This window comes from Cetorhinus maximus, chromosome 21, assembly GCF_964194155.1.
Source record: "Cetorhinus maximus chromosome 21, sCetMax3.hap1.1, whole genome shotgun sequence".
Lineage (NCBI taxonomy): Eukaryota > Metazoa > Chordata > Chondrichthyes > Lamniformes > Cetorhinidae > Cetorhinus > Cetorhinus maximus.
Window position 1 is genome coordinate 29428475 of NC_135899.1, and position 21624 is coordinate 29450098.

The 21624-nt window shown below is 44.2% G+C and overlaps 3 non-coding genes across 3 annotated transcripts; all 3 read right to left on the reverse strand.

Moving 5' to 3' along the window:
• Positions 1-4783: 4783 nt before the first annotated feature.
• Positions 4784-4855, reverse strand: trnat-cgu (transfer RNA threonine (anticodon CGU)). The gene has a single exon. It is a non-coding gene; the product is annotated as a tRNA-Thr (tRNA).
• Positions 4856-12517: 7662 nt separating this feature from the next.
• trnah-gug (transfer RNA histidin (anticodon GUG)) lies at positions 12518-12589 on the reverse strand. The gene has a single exon. It is a non-coding gene; the product is annotated as a tRNA-His (tRNA).
• Positions 12590-18040: 5451 nt separating this feature from the next.
• trnah-gug (transfer RNA histidin (anticodon GUG)) lies at positions 18041-18112 on the reverse strand. The gene has a single exon. It is a non-coding gene; the product is annotated as a tRNA-His (tRNA).
• Between the last annotated feature and the right edge of the window lie 3512 nt (positions 18113-21624).

Genomic DNA, 21624 nt, shown 5'->3' on the forward strand with positions numbered 1-21624 from the left:
TTATCTTATGAAGTATGAAAATGGATCGAATGGAAGAGCCGCTTCGAATTAAGAAACGATTGCAACAAATTGGCCGCAATTCCTGCGGGAAAAGCCTTTTGGAAGTCCGTGGCGCATGACAGTGTTGGGAAATGGCAGAGCGTAAAAGGTGTGGGTGGAAATATAAAGAGACCTCTTGTGTTCAGGAAAGGAATTGTGCCCCTGAGGTAAGCTTGGTGTTGTCAGGAAAGCTGCTGTGTAGAAGGAATTATTTGTATTGCCCCATTCGAATCGCTTTCACAATTCAACACTTCGATCAGTTCATCTCCCAGTCTTCATCTGGGCACAAAACTAAAGGAATTTCAGTTGAAGCAGGAAAATATATGCGGTAAACTGGTTGTGTAACTGTGGAATATACGATCAAGTGACAGTCTCATTCGCTCACTTGGTGCTCTCTGTGGTTCACAAGGGCCCAGGTCTCGCTTTGGTTTTAAACACAGCATTTCAGGCTGTGGTCAGTGCAGAATGAACGAGAGCTGTGCAGCTGGAGGTATCATGTTTTGGTTGAGACATTAAAATGCCTACCTAGTTAGATTCCCGGTCACTATTTTCAAGAGGAGCAGGAAAATTTTCCCCTTCGTCCTGTGTTCTCCCAACCAACATCACATAAACAAACTGTTCGGTCATTCACAAGTGACCTTTGTGGCAGCTTGCTGTGAGCAACGGGGCAGTGCTTTATTGAGTGAATTAGCATTTCTAACGACTATCCAGCGTCACAAAGCGTCACTATATTCAAATCAATTTTAAAGAGCTGCAGCGTGCGGAAGGTGAAAGTGAGCTCCAAGAGTGTCTCCGATAAGGTTAAATTGGAGACACCAGTCCGGAATCCACATTGTATCCACCCTACCACATTTCTCTGGTATGAAATAACTTTTGAACTCTTTCAGATCACCCGTTGCCTTTTCGCTCTATCTTGAAGATTTCACTGCAACCTTGACTCAGTTTTAAATCTGGCGACACTGCTTCAGCAGAAGAGGGCGCCCAAGCGGCAGCTGGACCGACTTCAGGCCCTGACGCCGGCTTTGACCCCGTGAACCCGACCAGTGACCCCGAGACCTCATACTCTGTGAGGCCACAGTGGCTGAGGGCGATGACGTGCGCGCCAACAGGGTCAGGGGAACAGGGGGAGGGCATTCAGCGCTCGAGTTTGTTCCATTATTCAATGGGATCATAGCTAGTCTTTGATCCATCTACAACCACCTGCCTTTGCTATAAATCCCTTAACCTCCTTTGCTGTGTAACATCTGAAAATGTCAAATTCTGGCAGAAGGAGAGAACGGGACGGCAGTGTTCCTGGAGCCTCCTGCATTTCCCTGTCTATTTCTATCCTTTCAATGCCCAGTGAGCGAGCCCTCTGCCGCCTTCAACTCAAAAAGTCTGTGTGCTGACGCCCAAAAATACAGATTGATAAACACTGTAAGAGGCCATTCAGCACATTGTACCTGTGCTGGATCTCTGACAGTGCGATCTATTAGTCCAAATCCTGTACCTATAATGTAATAGTGCCTTCCGAACCCTCGATCTTATTATCTAGAATTACAAACGCAATGAAGGTATTTGAACACAACCGCTTGCAAGCGTCCCTTCAGTCCAGCTACCATTCGGACATGGAATGATATCACAGTTTCTTCACGGTGGCTGAGTGAAAATTCTGGATCTCCCTCTCTAACAGCATTGACCCATCCAGGCAATTTTCGCTCTCCAACAATGCAATATAATTCTCAAGGAATACGGCCAACTCTCCTCTTTTTATCCCCTAAACAATCTTTCTTGAAAAACATCATCCCAGGAACTTGTAATACCAAGCCATGTATTTGTCAGCCACGTTCCTGTTACCAATAACACATCATGATTCCAATGTTTGCTCCGTTTAAAAATGGAAACTTTAAAAGTAATATGAGCGAAATTATATTCCATCGTCGTCTAGTGGTTGAAGTAGGCGGAGTAAATTGGTACTCAAAACAGGGGAAGGCTTTTCAATGATAAAGAAGTGGACAAATATCGTTCACAATAATTGGCAAATAAAACGAATAAAAATAAAACGAAGGGGCTGGGAGCTGGGCGAAGCAGATTCCTTTCATTCGCCAGCGACTTTGAGTGATCTGGAAAAAGTGCGTGACAGGACGGTGAAAGCAGATTCCGTGGCCACTTTCAAAAGGGAAGTGTAAAATTATTAGAAACAATGCAGAGCACCGTCACCAAGTAATCTACTCAGCTTTGCTTGCTCATGGGCTAAAGCAAATATCGCTGCACACTACCACACTATCATGTAACCCCAGTCGGAAACGACTCAATCAATATTAACTTAGTGTCACTGACAGTATGACACCACCTAAAGCATGGGCGCAAATGAGGGTTGCCGCCAGTTGTCTGACTCTAGTTGCGCATTAGCGCGTAATGCATATACAACAGCAGAGGTACATGAAATGCCTTATGTCGTTGATCTTTCTCATAGGCCTGACCCTGTACTGTGGAGAGTAATCTCTGTACTTGGCGGCGTGGGCAGGAGTTGGGGGAGTGGGAGTGGTATTTAAAGTTCAGCCCTGACTCGCGTTCTCTTACCCTGGCTCTCTTTGATACCCCTCCGCTTCTGTACTCGGGAGTCTATAAAAGAAAGATATGAATGTAATGACTCTTTAAGAGGCCCTCTCGTAGTCAACAATGTCAATTCAGTCAGTAAAGCACTGCTGAAGTTCAGTCACTGTTCCGCACAGCAAACTCTCACAGCCAACACCGGATCATGACCGCATAGTTTGCTTTTGTGATGCTGCTTGATGGTGAACAGGGCAGCAGGGAACGCTCTCCTGGTGTATTTGAAAATTGTGCGGGGGAAACTTTTGAATCCAGCCGAGAAGGAGGTTTAACGCCTCACCTGAAAATCGCGCCTCAAACGGCACAGAAATCGCTCATTCCTGCCCTGAGGCCCAGCCTTGATTTTTGCGTTCAAACACTGGAGTGAGACCTATAGACTTCTCATCCATCCGAGAGCATCAAAGGGAGACACATCTGCTGCACCTTGCTCGTGTATTTCACAACTTCACGACCAGTGAATATAAAATATTCAAAGCCGAATCAACCCAAACTATCAATAATTAATTTTAACTCTTTGAGGTCTGAACAAGAATTAAAAACTCGAGATAAAAACAAAAAACTACTGCGGATGCTGGAAATCCAAAACAAAAACAGGATTACCTGGAAAAACTCAGCAGGTCTGGCAGCATTGGCGGAGAAGAAAAGAATTGCCGTTTCGAGTCCTCATGACTCTTCAACAGAACTGAGTAATATTAGGAAAGGGGTAAAATATAAGCTGGTTTAAGGTTGGGGGGGTGGGGGGGTGGTGGGGAGGTGGGGGTGGGGGGAGAGAAGTTGGGGGTGGTGGTGGTTGTAGGGACAAGTAAGCAGTGATAGGAGCAGATAATCAAAATATGTCACAGACAAAGGAACAAAGAGGTGTTGAAGGTGGTGATATTATCTAAGAGAATGAGCTAATTAAGAATGGACGGCAGGACACTCAAGGTACAGCTCTAGTGGGGGTGGGGTGGAAAGACTGACAGGGCATTACAGGTATAGATTTAAAAATAATGGAAATAGGTGGGAAAAGAAAAATCTATATAAATTATTGGAAAAAAACAAAAGGGAGGGGGAATAAACGGAAAGGGGGTGGGGATGGAGGAGGGAGTTCAAGATCTAAAGTTGTTGAATTTTATTGAATATTGAATTCAACAACTTTAGACCTTGAACTCCCTCCTGCATCCCCACCCCCTTTCCGTTTCTTCCCCCTCCCTTTTGTATTTTCCAATAATTTATATAGATTTTTCTTTTCCCACCTATTTCCATTATTTTTAAATCTATACCTGTAATGCCCTGTCAGTCTTTCCACCCCACGCCCACTAGAGCTGTACCTTGAGTGTCCTGCCATCCATTCTTAATTAGCACATTCTCTTAGATAATATCACCACCTTTAACACCTCTTCGTTCCTTTGTCTTTGACATCTTTTGATTATCTGCTCCTATCACTGCTTGCTTGTCCCTACAACCATCCCCCCAACTTATCTCTCCTCCCCCACCCCCCACCCCCACCTTAAACCAGCTTATATTTTACCCCTCTCCTAATATTACTCAGTTCTGTTGAAGGTCATGAGGACTCGAAACATCAATTAAAAACTCGAGGTGGGACAATGTTCTCAGGAGGCAAATTAAAAATAAGTTTGTTCAAAAGTATATTAATCAATACAGAGTTAAAATATAAGAAGTATACTTATCAAATCCAAAAACAGACTTTACAACTTCCGATGGTTGGTCAGGCTGCAGAATCATAATAATCTTGGTATCTCTTTGTTGATAGGTATTCTTGACCAGAATATGGCGAGCAGTAGCTCTTCTCTAAGACCCTGGTTTTATCCTTTACATGAATATCACAATATTGTCAGGTGAGGCTTCGTTAGTTCATTAATTGATTCCGGCCATTGTTAGGCTAATTTATTTGGTCTTAAATTCCATATTTAAAGATAACCGCTTGGTTCAAAAGGACAGTTAATGGAAAATGATAGTTCCTTGTTTTGCTAACCTTGATCAGATTGTGAAAAATGAGCTGTATTCTTGAGCCAGGACTTGGCAGTTCGTGATGTTCTGTATTTCATCAAAAGTTAGAAATCTTACTTTGTCTAAAGGAAAACTTGCTTACAACACATCTTTCGAAAGAGACCTAGGGAATTTTGAAAGAGGATTTCTACATATTTGTAGAAGGTACGGACGGGAGTCGAACCCGCGATCTTTGGTTTACGAGACCAACGCCTTACCACTTGGCCACCGCACCGCGGACGAGCAATCATTATGAGTCCTCGAAATTACAGTAATCGTCAGCGGATAGCAGCGAGCTTGGCAGATGAAGAGCGCGAGAAAGAAAACTGAATAATTTACTGAAGTAAAGGATGGTGTTGAAAACAAAAAAAACAATGGTCAGGAGAGAGAATAATAACCGACTGTGTTGAAACGAATTTGAATCTAATGGTGCAGAATTCAGACAAACTCCTAATCCAAGGATAGAAAGCAATTCAGAAGGCAAATATTGTGTCAGACTTCATTGCAAGCAAGTTGGAATTTATGATTAACGAATTGTTGCAATTTTTTCCGGTTCACCGCAATAATGGTCTTACCCGGTGAAGGAAATGCTTGCATCAGAGGTGGTGTATTGAAAGCTCCGTGGATTCATTCTCGGGATGATAAGGCGGATCTACAAGCAACAAATTGAGCAAAAAGGGCCTCTTCACTGGAATTTAGGATAATGAAAGATGAGGGGGAATTTCTTCATTCAGAGATTTCTGAACTCTTGAAATTCTCTATCGTAGAGAGCTCTGAGTACACAGGGCATGAGTTTATTTAAAGCTGAGGTTGTTAGAATTTTGGGCACTGAGGAGATGAAGCGACATGGAAACAGTCCTGACCTCAATCACCAGCCCCAAGCAAGAGCTCAAGGAGGTGGAAATCACAAACTAAGCAGCATGTTGAGAATTAGCTAAAATTCAATGTGGGTAAGTATGAAATGATGCACTTAGGCAGGACTAAAGTGGAAAGAGTGCACAATAAATGGGAAGTTTTTCAAAAGTGTAGGTGAGACGAGAGGTCTTGTTCTCCATTTGTAAAAATCTCGGAATATGGCCAGAAAATCATTTCAGTTATTTAGGATTAGAAATCGGGAAACAAGGCCCAAACACTCCTTCCAAGGTAAACAGTGATTTATTTGCACTCCTTTCAATTTATTATACTGTACATGCTGCCCAAGATGTGGTCTAGTCTACACAGGAGAGCACAAATGCAGAATGAGTGATTGTTTTGCTTCGGATTGCAAGTCATTTTAATTCTCCACCTTCCTTCCATGCTTATCTTGCTGTCTATAGCCTGCTACGGTGTCCTGTAAAGGAAGCTCAATGAGCAGTGATTTATCTTCATGCTCGACACTCTACAGCGTTCTGCACTCAACATTCTGCACTCAAAAACGTTAGTTCACAGCCTCTGCCTTCATCTTATTCTATGTGGTTTTTTTTTTGTTTCTTCTCCGTCGATCTTGCCTGGCATCCTTCTTCACCCCTTCATGTTGCATTCAGGTGGTTTAATGTAACAAGTCACACCTCATTTTGACACAACTTTTGTTTCTTTATGATCTCCATTGCCACTCATTTTGGGTGTTGCATCATAATGTCTTTTGTAATTTACTTTCCCCTGGCCTCCACCCCGTCACTGTCCTTCAAATTCGTTCTTCTTGTCTCCTCTTCCCTTCCACTGCCTTCAAAACTCTTAGGTTCCTGACTTTCTTCAGTGCTGTTGAAAGTTTATGGACCTGAAACGTTAACCCTGGGTCTGTCCACAGATGCAGCTTTTCCTGCTGAGTTATTCCAGCGCTTTTTGTTCTTCTTATCTAAGAAATAGTATCTCTTGATCCACTCTATAGAACACAACATTCTTATCTATTGGTAGTCTCGCAAATGTAAGTTACAGAATGGATACGGGAATACTGGAGGTACACAAATGAGTTCTTTTAGCGTTTTTAACGACAAAAACTTGTTTTTCTATCGCACCTTTAGCGTCTCTATTGTGGCATCTTGGGATTGAATTGCGCCAGGTTCAAAAATATAGAAGTATTTATGATTTAAATTATGATTCTTTAAAACGGATTATGGGTGTATAAGTATGTTAGTTATGAGTAAATATGCATTTCTGTCTGTTTTTCAATGTATTTAGGTGTACCTGTGTTGTGTATAATTGTATTTAGGAGTAATTGAAAATAAGAGAGAAATAAATATGCCAAAAAAAAAGTTCTAAATAAAGTCGAAGAATTCAGCCGAATAAACGAATAAAGAATGCAAATCCGAGTAAACCAACAAGTCACAACATGCGTTTATATGCAGCACAAGAAGTGAAAATCATATCCAAATGAACATTGTTAGTTGAATTAGAACAGCAATCGCTACCGTTGCTTGTGAGTCGAGTGGTTAGTATTCCACCCTTTCACCACCACGGACCACGGTGTGTTCTGGTTCAGGGAATTAATATAACTAAACATAATCTGCCAGACAAATAATAATTGCGTTCACGCCATTAAAAAAAAAACAATAATTCATTGCGTTCGTTTTGTATGTCAAGTGACCAGGGCTCTTTTCAGCGTCAGGTGAAAATGGTAGACACGACGTCAACACCTAGTCGGTTTCATGTCAGGGCAAGTGTTCAGGAAGAAAATCCATTAACATTCTCCTTGGCTGCTGCACCTTGGCACTCTTTTGTTATTTAATCTCCCCTACACTCCACCGTATCACAGACCTTGCCTTTTGTCATTCCTGCACCTTCCAGCGTACAGCTGGTTTAAAATCCCTTATATTCCTATCTTTCTTCAGTTCTGACGACAGGTCACTGACCTGAAACGTTAGCTCTGTTTCTCTCCACAGGCGCACATGCTGATTTTCTCTATATTTGCTTTTTCTTATTTCAGATTTCCAGCATTTTGCATTTCTACTTACGCAATTCGGACAAGTTGGACGCAGATACATGGCAAATCATTTTCTTCTGATTGCATTTGAAAAGAATATTAATAACATATCGAGGCGTGACCTTATCAGTAAACAACTTAGCTAAGGGGTGACATATCCCAAAGTCCTACCGGGAGCATAAACAGATTGGTCAGTGGGTGGGACTGAAACACCAGCCAATTAATTAATAGCTGAACGCGCTAACCGATTGCGCCACAGAAATTACAACGGCCAAATACCTGAAAGCTAAATATGAAACATTTCTGGTGGCTACACGGAATTGGCCTGATCCCACCCACTGCAGGCAAATCCATGTCACTATGGATAAGCAGTTTACCCTTCATTCTCTTCTAATTCTGTTTATCGAAGTTGGTCCTTTCGGCCCGAACTGTTATCGAAACAAAACATAGTTCCTCAGTCAGGATGGGCTTGAATCACTATATTTCCAACGAAATGCCTTAAACAATCTGCTTACAGGTCGAAGCCTGCTTTCGCAGTGCTTGTCAGGTGGTCTCACAGAAGCATAGGCTGGTTTCAAAGCACAAATATAGATTGGTGGCCCATCTCTTCGAGGCAGTGGTCTCAGGAACCTAGCTGCAGGAAAGAACGAATGCAGCAGCCGATGCGCGGCACCGTGATCGCACAGTGGTTAGTAGTCTTATATTTTGGCCCAGTAACCTCGTTTGAGCTCCGAGTCACAGCAAGATGAACCTCAACATTTTACTCCCTGTGAAACCTGCTGAAAAACGTCAGCAATCAATCTTTATTACATGAAAGCTAGTTTTTTTGGTGATGAAACCCTACTTAATCCTGTGAAACTCACGCGCCTGTGCTTGATGTTCCAGTATTCAAACACTCTCGGAGATTATTCTCCGTCCCACAGTCACTAACCTTCCTTTATTCCTCCAGCAATTTCATTGTCACTTTGCTGCTGCATTGTCTAACCTAACGCTTACATTCAATATTTCCGCCATTATGCTTGTTATGCTGCCTTAGCTGTTGTTGGGAATACATGTCGCATCTCAACATCGGCTCTTCGAAACTAGCAATATATACTAGATCTCGGGTTCACGTCTCACTCTCGGGTTTGAACACAGAAACCAAGGCTGGGACGCAGTGATGAGTGAGTGTCCTACTATTGGAAATGCGTTCTATTTTAAAATGTCTGCACTACTATGAAAAAAAAGACCAGGGGAGATTTCCGTGCTCTCCTGATAGCCCTCAACCGGCATCGCCAAGGAATATTATCCGGTCATTGTCACGTACTGTTTTTGGGAGATTGCTCTGCGCAATGGTGACTGAATTCAGCACTAATTTATTGGCTGTATTAACATTTATCGTGAACACCAGAGGAACCCAAGCGCCATTACATTCAAATCCTTCTTTTCCGACCTGCAGCGGGACAGAAAGGTATCGAAGAGAGTTTGAGTTAAGATTAACTTGGAGACACTGGGGCAGAATCTACTTTATATCCATCCCAGCACATTGTTCTGTAATGAATCAAATTCAAATAATTCAGATTACCGGCGATCTTTTATCTCTGTCCAGAAGATTTGTCTTTAACCTAGACCCAGTTGAGAATCGGTGGTAGCGTTCAAGCAATCGGCGGGCAGGTGCAGAGGGCGGCCGGAGTGGCACCTCGTCCCACTGCACGTCCCGACGGGGGCGGCGTTAACCCAGTGACCTCGGGCTCTGTGGACTCACAGTGGTTGAGAGCGGTGACGTGAGCAGGGGCGCTGGAAAAGTTGGAGGACATTCAGATCCTCGTGTTTGTTCTACCTTTGAATGGGATCATGGTTGACCTTTGATCCAACTCCATCTAAATGCCTTTGCTCCTTACCCCCTTTTGCTGGCAAACTTGTACAGATTCAGGACGAGAGGGGAGAACAGAGACCAGCTACCTGGGGCCTCCTGCAGGATTGCCCCCCTCTCTATGCCTGGCGAGCGAGCTGAGCTCAGTTGCACTTCCCCTGCCGCCACCAAGTCAGTCAGGCTGTGGGCTGGATCTCCAAACTGTACAGGATTATAGAATGATAGAGTACAGGTAGAGACCAGTGGGCCAATTGTGCTTGTACTAACTCTCTGAAAGAGCGATCTAATTGGCTCAATCCTGTGTCCATGCCACCTACCGAAATCGCGAGCTCTATCAACGAGAAATACAAGGGCAACATATGCCTGGGAGCATCACCACCTGTAAGCTTCCATCCTAACAACAACCAACCTGACTTGGGCGAAAATCCTGAATCTTCTTTGCTAACATTATCGGCCCAACAAGCCAATTCTCCAAGTCCAACTCTGTAATATCATTCTGCATCAATGCTGCCAATCCTACTGTTTTCCCCCTATTCACAATATTTCTTGAAAATCTTCATTCCAGACATGCATTTTTCTTTCATCGTTCTGTTTGGTCTATTTGCTCATGGGCACCCTAACCCTAATAAAGACGAAATTCTATTCGCTCGCCGACACGTCGAGGAAGTGGGTGGATTAAATTGACTCGGCGACCAGGGAAACAACTGTTTTCAGTGACAAGACGAGCAAAAGCAGACAACCATCATTGAAGAAATTTATTCCAATCATTTACAGGATGTGAACGTCGCTGGATACGTCAGCATTTATTGCACCTGCTTGAGGAGGAGGTGGTAATCTGCATTCTTGAACCGCTGGTAAAAAAAATGAAAAATAATTAAACGCAGGGCCAAGGAGATTCCTTTATTTCGTCAGCAAGGTGTTAGGATCTGAAACAGGGCGGCGAAAGTAGATTCCATGGTTTCTTCCAAAAGGGAAATGCAAACATTCAACGAACAATGCAAAGCACCTTCACCAAGGAATCGATTTCAGCATTGGTTGCTCACTAAAATAATTACTGCTGCACACTGCCGTGTAACCCCTGTTCGCACCCACACAATCAAAGTAAATTTAGTTCCACTGTCACTATGAAACCAGCTGAATTACCTCCAGTTGTCCAGCTCTAGGGGCGATGTTAGTTAGCGCGTGATAGATGTTTGACAGTATAGAGGAACTTGAAATGGTTTGGGTCTTTCTGAAAGTGCTGATCCTGCATTGTGGAGTGTAATGTCTTTTTAGATCCTTTCATGTTGTTCAATTTGCTGCTAATTTCTAAGATCGAAACAAAAGTCGCAGCCATCATTAAAGTAATCTAAACCATCCGGTCTTTCAGATGTTCTGAACACATTAGATTTGAGCATTCAGCAATAGAGATTAAAGGCCGCGATTAAACTCAATCACAGAGCAGATAATTTATTCTACAGTTAAGGCTCCAACTTTGGCCTTTGAAAAACATGAATATGTGAAGTGGTCAATCGAAGTCTGTCGTATATTTGACGGTGTGGGCGGGAGTTTGGGGTGGTGGGGGTTTGGAATTTAAAGTTCATTCCGGACCAGCGGTCTCCAAGTTATTATTTCCTCTGAATCTATTTGACGCCTCTCCTTTCTTGCGCTGGGATTATAAAAGAAAGACGTGAATGTAATGACGATTTGAGGGGTCCTGTGGTTGTCAGCAATGACAATACACCTAATCAAGCACTGAGGAAGTTCGGTCACTGTCCCGCACAGCAAGCTCTCACAGACAACACAGGATCATAACCGGGCAAGCTGCTTTTGTGATGTTGGCTTAGGCCTAACTGGACAGCAGAGAAAACGCCCCCCACATTTTGAAAATAGTGCTCGGGAATATTTTGCATCCAGACGAGCAGGAATTTTAAAGCCTCATCTGAAAACCGCGCCTCCAACAGTACAGCACTCAGTCATACCTGCCCTGAGCCCCAGTCTAGATTTTTTCGTTCAAACACTGGAGTGAGACCTGAAATCTTGCCATTTACCATGAGCTACCAGGTGCGCCACCCCTGCTGCAACTTGCTGGTTTATTTCACAATTTCACGGCCGGTTTTCCGAATATCATTTTACTGCTTCACCACAAAATCGTTTATTACGCAGTCCAAATGAAGATTGAGATATCAACAGATCGAAGAGTTAGAAATGTTAAAGGGATTCAGCATGAGCGATAAAAGCATTTTTATTCCTGCTAGGTGAATTAACAAATGTGGCCTGTTATGCTGAGTGCCTCCAGCAGTTTGTTTTTAGTATTGCGCTTTCACGACAACAACTTCCCTGATAACACGCAAATGAACTCCACAACAGATCTGCTTTCTTGAGCTGTGCTCACACACAAGGCGTCTTTACATTTCCACACACCCACTTTATAGTCTGCCATTCCCGATCTCGGCGTCCTGAGCCACGGGCATTCACCTGAGGGGCAACCAGTTGTAATCGATCCTTTGCACAATTAGCTGTATTTTCAAGCTTGTTACATTTTTTTCCAATCGCGAATATTAACTGCTAAGATGATTTCGGATGTTTTTTTTTATCACTTCACTGGCCTCACTCGCTTGTCAAAACTTCTCTCACACAGGTCAACTGCTGTACACGCACACCTCCGTTTCCCCCCCCAATTTTACGTTGACGGAATCATCGGATTCACACGAAAATGTCGCGTGCAATCGAGTGGCTGCACCTCCGAAATGTAATCCTACTTTTGACCAGCAATTGTCCGTCCGGCGGTCAATCAGGTCTAAATATCACCATAGGGTTCAAGGCAGCTTTGGTGAGATTTTGACATGTGCTCCTAGCAACAGTGAAGGTATCAGAGCAAACTTAACGACGGAAATATTGAAAATGAGTGTTAAATGAGGAAATGTCTCAGCAAAGTTACAATGTTAATGAAGGAGGGAAGTAAATGAGGTTAGTGATTTTGATGGGGAGAAGAATCTCTGAAAGGATGTGGGGTCGAATTCTGGACCATCAAGAACAGGCTAAAGAGAGGGCTGGGTTCTGAAGTAATAAAGTTTTCATTACCAAAAAGCACGCCTTCATGCAACTGAAATTGACTCATAGTTTTTAGCAGCTGTCACAGGGATGCAAAGACAAATATTAAAGCCTGCCGTGACTCGGATTCGAACCGAGGTTGCTGCGGCCACAACGCAGAGTACTAACCACTATACGATCACGGCACCACACGCCAACTGCTGCGTGTGCCTTGCGCTGCAGCTAGTTTATAGGGCGCACCCATTCGAAAATATGACCCACCAGTTGAGATCTGCGCTTTGAAACTTATCGATATATTCGATACGTGCGACCTCCTGACAAGCACTGCGAAACCAATGTTCAACTTGAAAAGAGATTGCACACAACATTGTATTGGAAATCGAGAAATATGATGAGTGCTAACTGAGAAACTGCGTTTTTTCTTGATAACTGGTGGTTCGCTCTTTTGGAAAGCAGTGGGGGTGCATGGTGAAGCGACTTGTTCCGATTTTTCTTATAAAATATGTGAATGAAACGGATGGAAGTTTGTCGTCCAATTAAGAAACGATTGCGACAGATTGGCCCCGAGCGAAATGTCTTTTGAAAGCCCCTGGCTCATGCCAGAGTGTTCAAAAATGGCAGATTGTAAAAGGGGTGTGTGGAAATACACCTCTTTAGCGCAAGAAGAGTTCAGGGAAGCAATTATGCCCCTGAGGTAACTTGCGTGTTGTCAAGAAGCTGCTATATAGAAAGCAAAACATTAAAAACAGAAACTACTGAAAACGTACCCCAGAGCAGCCACCAGCTGTTGATTCACCTACCAGGAGGAATTATTTATATCGATCCATTCGAATCGCTTTCTCAATTCAAATGTTCCATCAGTTCATCTCTCAGTCTTCATCTAGACACACACGTAAATGAAGCACAAAAATGCATGCGATAAACCGGTTGTGAAACTGTGAAATACACGATCAAGTAACAGCCGCATTAGCTGACTTAGCGCCCCCTGTGGATCACAAGTGCTCAGGTCTCACTTTGGAATTTGAGCACAAAAATCTAGGCTGTAACTCAGTGCAGAATGAAAGAGAGTTATGCTGCTGGAGATGCCATCTTTCGGATGAGACACTATAATGCACACCTGCTTAGATGCATAAGATTCCCGGGCACTATTTTCAAGAAGAGCAGGGGCACTGCTTTCCTGTTAGCCCTCAATCAGCATCACAAAAGCAGCTTTCCCTGATATGATCCGGTGTTGTCTGTGAGAGCTTGCTCTGCGGAACAGTAACTGAAGCTCCGCAGTGCTTCATTGGGTGCATTGGCATTACTGACAACCACAGGACTTCTCAAAGCGTCATTCGCTTCAAGTCTCTTTTAAAAGCCCCGCGTAAGAAGGGGGAGTGGTATCTAAATATTCAGAGGAAAGATTAATTTGGAGACCGCAAATCCGGAATGACCTTTAAATTCCAAACCCCCGCCACCCTAAAACCCGCCCGCGTAGCCAAATACACTCACAGACTCAACCAGCATCACAGTACAAGACTGTTCGGTCATTCACAAGTGTTCTTTGTGGAAGCTTGCTGTGAGCAACAGGGACTGCACTGCAGTGCTTTATTGGATGAAGTATCATTTCTTACGACTATCGGCCGTCACAAAGCGTGACTATATTCAAATTCATTTTTAAGACCTGCAACCTGCGCAAAGTCAGAGAGAGCTCCAAGAGTGTCACAGATGAGATTAGCTTGGAGACGCTGGTCCGAAATCCACTTTGTTTCCAATCCATCACATTTCTCTGGCATGAATGAACGGTTCGCCCAGATTGGCCCCGTCTTTTTCGTTCTACCCTGAAGATTTCTTCTAACCTTGACTCAGTTTTGAATCTAGCGACTCGGCTTCAGGTGGCAGGGACACAAGGCGCTCGAGCAGCAGTTCCGACGGCGGCTCTGACATTGTGAACCCGACAGGTGACCCCGAGACCTCAGACTCTGCGAGTTCGCAGTGGCTGAGGGCGATGGTGCCTGCGCTGCCAGCAGGGGCAGAGCAACAGGAGGAGGACATTCAGCGCTTGTCTTTGTTCCACCCTTCAATGAGGCCATCGCTCATTTTTAATGCAATTTTTGCGGAGGCATAGTGGTACTGTCACTGGACTAGTAATTTAGAAAACCCAGGATGATCATCTGGGGACTTGAGTTCGAATCCCACCATGGCATGTGGCGAAATTTGAATTCAATTGAAACCTGGAATTGAAAGTCTGAAGACCATGCAACCATTGCTGGTTATTGCAACAACCATGAAGCTCACTAATAGGGAAGGAAATTGCGATCATTATCCGAGTCTGACCTCCGTGTGATTCCAGACTAATGCGGTTGACTCTCAAAATGCTCTCGGTGCAACCGTGCAACACAGCACTCCCTCATCGTGCCCTGAAGCCCTGCCTTGATTATTGCGTTAAAACACTGGAGTGAGACCTGAAATCTTAACATCTGCCATGAGCTACCAGGTGAGCCACATGTGCTGCATGCTTGGGCATTTCACGATTTCGCGACCGGTTTTCCATATATCATTTTACTGCTTCACCTCAAATTCGATTAGGACTGATTCCAGAGGAAGATTGCGGTATGAACGAATCGAAGACGTAGAAATGTTGAATGAATTCGACAGAGACGATAAAAGCAATTTCTTCTGGTAGGTGAATTAACTAATTGTGCCTGTTCTGCTGAGTGCCTCTAGCAGTTTGTTTTTTATTATTGCGCTTTCACTACAACAGCGTCCCTGACAACACGCAGCTTAACTCAAGAGGACATTCCCTTTCTCGAACACAAGACCTCCCCAGATTTCCATGTACCTGCTGTTCCCGATGCCTGCGTCCGGAGTCACGGGCAGCCAGGGGCAACCAGCTCGAAATCGATCCTTTTACACAACTATCGGTCTTTCCAAGTTTGTTTCACTTTTTTCAGTCGATAATATTAACTTCCATCTGATGCACTTCCATTAACAGTGAATGTAGCAGAGCAAACTTAACATCGGTGAATTTGAAAATGAGTGTTAGATGAAACAATGCCTCAACAAAGTTACAATGAAACTGAAGGAGGGAAGTAAAGGAGGTTAGTGAGACTGAAAGGGAGAAGAATCTTCGAGAAGATGTGGGATTAATACCATCAAGCACAGACAAAAGAGGGGGTTGAGCTCTGAAGTAATAAATAGGTTTTGATTACCAAAAAGCATGTCTTCATGCACTTCAGATCGACTCATAGCAGCTGTCACGGGGGTGAAAAAGTGAGAAATTATCCCTACCGCGACTCGCATTCAAAAACAAAAAATACAGCAAAAACTCAGCAGGTCTGTCAGCATCTGTGGAGAGAAAGACAGGGTTAACGATTCATAGTCCTAAAGTCATAGAGGTTTACAGCACAGAAAAAGGCCCTTCGGCTCAGCGAGTCTGCGCCAGCCAAACAAGTACCTAATTATTCTCCTACCATTTTCCAGCACTAGGTCATGGCATCGCAAGTGCACATCCAAACACTTCTTAAATGTAATGAGGGTTTCTGCCTCTAGGACCTTTCAGTAGCGAGTTCCAGACTCCAACCACACTCTGAGTGAAAAAAAAATGTTGCTCACATCCCCTCCCCTTACCTTAAATCTACGGCGGCTAAAAACACGCTTTTTAAACCGGGAATGGAACCCGGGTCGCGACATCGCAAGCGTACCCTAACCACTAGAGAACGGTTAAAGCGATGCTTGAACTCACGACCTCGGCATTTCACACGAAAATGTACTGTTATTTCAGGACTAGATGCTAACCGATTGCGCGACTAGAGCGACACACAAATCACTTCGTTTAACAAAAGTTCAAAGGAGTGTTGATGGTGGTGCCATTTCAACACATCATCCTCCTCTCAGGCCCACATGTCTGCCCTTGCCCTGCTGCAATGTTCCAGTGAATCTCAACGCAAATTGGAGGAGCAGCACCGCATTTTCCGTTTAGGCACGTAACAGCCTTCCGGACTTAATACTGATTTCAACAACTTCAGACCATCAACTCTGTCCTCCATCCTCACCCATTTTTTAATCACCTTTGTTTAATATTCATTTTTATTTTAAAAATTTTATTTGTTTATTTTCCCACTTATTTTTGTTCTTAATATTTTCAAATTGATTTTCATTTTTATTCATTGTTTTATTCCCACCATTTAGCCTTTTTTCAATCTTTTCTCCCCCAACCGTCCCCTCCCCCCGCCTCACTCCCCTACCTCAGACCCATCTGTCATTTGCTCATGTTGTTCTCTCCAGAGTGCTTACCCTTGCGCGGCTATTATCACATTCTGCTTTCTACCCTTGATGTTACCTCATTTGGCCAGCACCACCACCATCAGCACTCCTCCATGTGATTCCAGACCAATGCGGTTGACTCTCAAAATGCCCTCTGAGTAAGGAGCAACCGTGCAGCACAGCCCTCCCTCATCATGCCCTGAGGCCCAACCTTGATTATTGTGTTAAAACACTGGAGTGAGACCTGAAATCTTGTCATGTACGATGAGTTTCCAGGTGAGCCACATCTACTGCACCTTGCTAGGGCATTTCGCAATTCCGTGACCGGTTTTCCGAATATGATGTTACTGCTTAACCTCAAATTCTTTTACTGCACAGTCCAGATGAAGGTTGAGCTATCAACGGATCGAGGAGTTAAACATGTTAAAGAATTAGTCAGGAGCGATAAAAGGAATATTTTCTAGTAGGTGAATTAACATCTGCTGTCTGTTCTGCTGAGTGCCTCCAGAAGACTGTTATGAATATTGCTCTTCATCTACAACAGCTTCCCTGACAACACGCAACTGAACTCCACAACACAATTGCTTTCGTTACATTTCCACACACCCGCTTTAAAGTCTCCCATTCCCGATCTCGGCGTTGTGAGCCACGGGGATTCCCCTGAGGAGCAACCAGTTCGATTCGATCCTTTGCACAGTTAGCTGTATTTTCAAACTGGTAACATTTTTTTCCAATCGTTAATATTAACTGGTAAGATGAATTCGGGATGTTTTTAAAAAATATATAATTTCATTGCCCGCACTAGCTTGTCAACCCTTCTCTTACACAGGTCAACAGCTGTGCACATAAACCTCCGGCTCTTTTTCTTTAACCCATTTTCCTTTGACGGAATCATCGGATTCACACGAAAATGCCGCGTGCAATCGAGTCGCTGCACTTCCGATATGTAATCCTACTTTCCCAGCAATTGTCCGTCCGGCGGCCAACCAGGTCTAAATATTGCCATAGGGTTCTAGGCAGTTTTAGTGAGATTTTGACATGTGCTCCCAGCAACAGTGAAGGTAGCAGAGCAAACCTAACGGCGGAAATATTGACAATGAGTGTAAAATGAGGAAATGCCTCAGCAAAGTTACAATGTAAGTGACGGGGGGGGTGGGGAAGGGGGGGGGGGGTGGAATAAATGAGGTTAGTGATTTTGATGGGGAGAAGAATCTCTGAAAAGATGTGGGGTCGAATTCTGGACCATCAAGAACAGGCAAAAGAGAGGACTGGGTTCTGAAGTACTTAATACATTTTCAAAACTTATTACAAAAAGCATGTCTTCATGCAATTGAAATTGACTCATAGTTTATAGCAGCTGTCACAGGGATGCAAAAATAAGCATTATGCCCTGCCGTGACTCGGATTCGAACCGAGGTTGCTGCGGCCACAACGCAGAGTACTAACCACTATACGATCACGGCACTACATACTCGTATGCCTCGCTCGCTGCAGCTAGCTTATAGGGCGCACCCTTTCGAAAGTATGACCCGCCAACTCTCTCTGAGCTTTGAAACCTATCGATATGTTCGATACGTGCAACCGCCTGACAAGCACTGCGAAACCTGTGTTCAACGTGAAAGGACATTGCTCACAACATTTTATCGGAAATCGAGAAATATGATCAGTGCTAACTGAGAAACTGCATTTTTTCTTGAGAACTGGTTCGCTCTTTTGGAAAGCATTGGGGGTGCGTGCATGTTGTGCCAGCAGGCTGCGAGGGTGAAGCGAACAGCACCTGTTCCGATTTTTCTCATAAATTATCTGAATGAAACGAATGGAAGTTTCTCGTCCAATTAAGAAACGATTGCGACAGATTGGCCGCGAGCGAAAAGTCTTTTGAAAGCCCCTGGCTCATGACAGAGTGTTCAGAAATGGCACTTTGTAAAAGGGGTGTGTGGAAATGCACCTCTTTAGCGCAAGAAGAGTTCAGGGAAGCAATTGTGCCCCTGAGGTAACTTGCATGTTGTCAGGAAGCTGCTATATAGAAAGCAAAACATTAAAAACAGAAACTACTGAAAACAAACAGCAGGACAGCCACCTGTTATTGATTCACCTACCAGGAGGAATTATTTATATCGATCCATTCGAATCGCTATCTCAATTCAAATATTCCATCAGTTCATCTCTCAGTCTTCACCAAGACACACACGTAAAGGAATTTCAGTTGAAGCAGAAAAATGCATGCGACAAACCTGTTGTGAAACTGTGGAATACACGATCAAGTAACAGCAGCATTAGCTGTGTCCAGGTTTCACTTTGGAATTTGAGCACAAAAATCTAGGCTGTAACTCAGTGCAGAAATAAAGAGAGTTGTGCTGCTGGAGATGCCATCTGTCGGATGAGAGACTAAAATACACACCTGCTTAGATGCATAAGATTCTCGGGCACTATTTTCAAGAAGAGCCCTGCTGCCCTTTTAGCCCTCAACCAGTATCACAAAAGCATCTTTCGCTGTTATGATCCGGTGTTGTCTGTGAGAGCTTGCTCTGCGGAACAGTGACTGAACTTCCGCAGTGCTTCATTGGGTGCATTGGCATTACTGAAAACCACAGGACTTCTCAAAGCGTCATTCGCTTCAAGTCTCTTTTAAAACCCCCGCGTAAGGAAGGGGAGAGGTATCAAAGATATTCAGAGGAAAGATTATTTTGGAGACCGCAAATCCGAAATGACCTTTAAATGCCAAACCCGCGCCACCCCAAAGTCCGCCTGCCTCGCCAAATACACTTACAGACTCAACCGGCATCACAGAAGAAGATTGTTCCGGTCATTCACAAGTGCTCTTTGTGGAAGCTTGCTGTGAGCAACAGGGACTGCATTGCGGTGCTTTATTGGATGAAGCATCATTTATTACGACTATCGGCCGTCACAAAGCGTCACTATATTCAAAGTCATTTTTAAGACCTGCAGCTTGCGCAAGGTCAGAGAGAGCTCCAAGAATGTCACAGATAAGATTAACTTGGAGACGCTGGTCCGAAATCCACTTTGTTTCCATCCCATCACATTTCTCTGCTATGACTGAATGGTTGGCTTAGATTAGCCCCGTCCTTTTCGTTCTACCCTGAAGATTTCACTCTTACTTTGACTCAGTTTTGAATCTGGCGACTCGGCTTCAGGTGGCAGGGACAGGGGGCGTTCGGGCGGCAGTTCGGGCGGCGGCTCTGACCTTGTGAACCCGACAGGTGACCCCGAGATCCCAAACCCTGTGAGTTCCCAGTGGCTGAGGGCGCTGAGCAGTTCGCTGCCGGCAGGGGCAGAGTAACAGGAGGAGGACATTCACCGCTCGAGTTTGTGCCACTATTCAATGGGATCGTAGCTCATCTTTAATGCAACTTGCGGGAGGCATAGTGGTGCTGCCACTGGACTGGTCATTCAGAAATCCATGATAATGTTCTGGGGACCTGAGTTCGAATCCCACCATAGCAGGTGGCGAAATTTGAATTCAATTAAAACCTGGAATTGAAAGTCTGATGATAACAACCATGGAACCATTGCCGATTAATACAAAAACCGTGAAGCTCGCTGATATCGAGGAAATTGCGGTTGTTACCAAGTCTGGCCTCCATGTGGTTCCAGACTAATGCGGTTGGTTCTAAAAATGGCCTCTAAGCAAGGTGCAACCGTGCAATACAACAGTCCCTCATCGTGCCCTGAGTGCCAGCCTTGATTATTGCGTTAAAACACTGGAGTGAGACCTCAAATCTTGTCAGCTACCAGGTGATCCACATGTGCTGCATGCTCGAGGATTTCGCGACCTCAAATTCGATTACAATTGAGTCCAGAGGAAGATTGAGGTTTTGATTACCAAAAAGCATGTCTTCATGCAATTCAGATCGACTCATAGCAGCTGTCACAGGGATGAAAAAGTAAGAAATTATCCCTACCGCGAACCGCATTCGATCCGAGGTTGCAGCGGTCACAACGCAGAGTACTAACCATTATACAATTACGGCATCACACACCAACTGCGGCAGTCTTCCTGCCTTGGAGCTAGTGTGTAGAGCACACCTTCTCGAATATTTGGCCCACCAACTTATATCTGCGCTTTGGAACCTATCCACGCATTTCAACATTCGCGACAGCCTGACAAGCGCTGCGAAACCAGGGTTCAACATGAATGGAGATAGCTCACAACTTTTTCTTGGAAACCTGGAAATATACTCAGTGCTAACTGAGGAACTGCGTTTCTTCTTGATGAGAAGTTCGCTCTTTTGGAAAGCAGCTGGTGTGCATCCGTGTTGCACTTGCAGGCTGCGACGGTGAAGAGCACAGTGCTTTTTCCGATTTTTTTCCCCATGAAATTGGCGAATGAAACGAATCGAAAATTCGCCCCGTGTGAAGAAACGATTGGAACAGATTGTGGCCCCGAGCGGAACGTCTTTTGAAAGGCAATGGCTCATGGCAGATTGTTCGGAAATGGTAGATTTTGAAGGGGTTGTGTGGAAATATAAACAGACCTCTTATTCGTGAGGATTTCAGGAAAGGGATTGTGCCCCTCAGGTAAGTTGCGTGTTGTCAGGGAATTTAGATAGAGAAAGCAAAACCTTAAAAGCAGAAACTGCTGAGGACAAACAGCATAATAAAGATAAAATAATGCGGATACTGGAGGTCTGAAACAAAAATAAAAAATGCTGCAAAAACTCAGAAGGCTTGACAGCACCTGTGGAGAGAAAGACAGCGTTAACGTTTCGGTGTTATAGAGGCATAGAAAAAGGCCCTTCGGCCCATCGAGTCTGCGCCGGTCAAATAAGTGCCTATATATTCTACTCCCATTTTCCAGCACTAGGCCCATAGCCTTGTATGCCATGGTATCGCAAGTGCTCATCCAAATACTTGTTAAATGTTATGAGGGTTTCTACCTCTATCACCCTTTCAGCCAGCGAGTTTCATGCTCACATTCCCTCTCAACCTCTTCCGCTTAGCTTAAATCTATGTA